A 1040-nucleotide genomic window follows, 5' to 3' on the forward strand; every position below is an offset into this window, starting at 1 on the left:
TTGCCTAAGCTTGCCTAAGCAGGCGCTTTAGACCGCTGGCTCCAATACCACACTTTGATTCTTCTACTGATGGGCACAACGGGCCGCTTCCAAGACCGAGCTCTTATGAATGGTGCCTCTGGAGACACGCGTGTGCAGGGTGGGCGTTCAGATAAAGATCCGCCCTCACCACCCACTCAGCACCGGGCTCCGTCCTCCCTGCCCCACACATGGAGCTGTTCCACCTGTGGCATAGCTTCCCCTGCGCGTGGCTGCCCTGACCTGGGAAACGGGTGCAGAGCACCTTGTGCCTACTTGCTGGTATCTACCGGTCGATCTGCGCAAGACCTCAGGGCACTCGGGGAGCAGCGCCCGCACAGGGGACGGTCACATGCTTGCCGAGGGGACGAGATGAAGAACCCCCCGCTGGGGGCCCATGGCTGCCTGGATACAGAGCCAACCCGAGACGCAGGCAGCCCAGGTCGGCAGCGGAGTCCACCCCATGGCTCCCCCACTGTGGGTTCCTCCGAGATCCACCCTGCAGGCCACCCGTGTGGCTCCCAGTGGAGTCCGGGCTGCTGCTCAGAGCATGCCGAGCCCCACATTCAGGTTGCCAAGTCAGCTTCCCTCCGAATTCCACCTGGGAAAGGGCTGAGACGGGGCCAGCCTCAATAGTGATGAAGACAATAATGGTAATAATAATACTAATACTACTACTAATAATAATAATAAGGACCACCAAAGTAGGTGCTGTGAGACACCCAGAGCAGTATTTTCATATAATTAATTATTCATTCTCTTTCTCAGCGATCCTCCCAAGGCAGCACTTGCTATCATTACCAGTTTATAAATCAGTTGATTTTAGTGCTAGTACGCCTACAAAAAAGAGCTATTTTTTGAGAGAAAACATCAACTTTCCACTGAGTCACCATCAGTGGTTCTGTGGGGAACACCAGCACCCCGCTTTAAGGAAGATGGGTGTGAGTGAGACCACCAGGGCCGCTGGATCCTGAATAGACCCAGAGTGCAGGCCCAGCGTGTGAGTGAGACCACCCGGGGCC

At 55.6% G+C, this 1040-nt stretch overlaps 1 pseudogene; it reads left to right on the plus strand.

Annotated features, from left to right (window-relative positions):
- Window positions 1-390: 390 nt before the first annotated feature.
- LOC101567234 overlaps window positions 391-1040 on the plus strand; it is a 14691-nt pseudogene continuing 14041 nt past the window's right edge.

The sequence above is a fragment of the Octodon degus genome, unplaced genomic scaffold (assembly GCF_000260255.1).
Source record: "Octodon degus isolate 3935 unplaced genomic scaffold, OctDeg1.0 scaffold00076, whole genome shotgun sequence".
Taxonomy (NCBI): Eukaryota; Metazoa; Chordata; class Mammalia; order Rodentia; family Octodontidae; genus Octodon; species Octodon degus.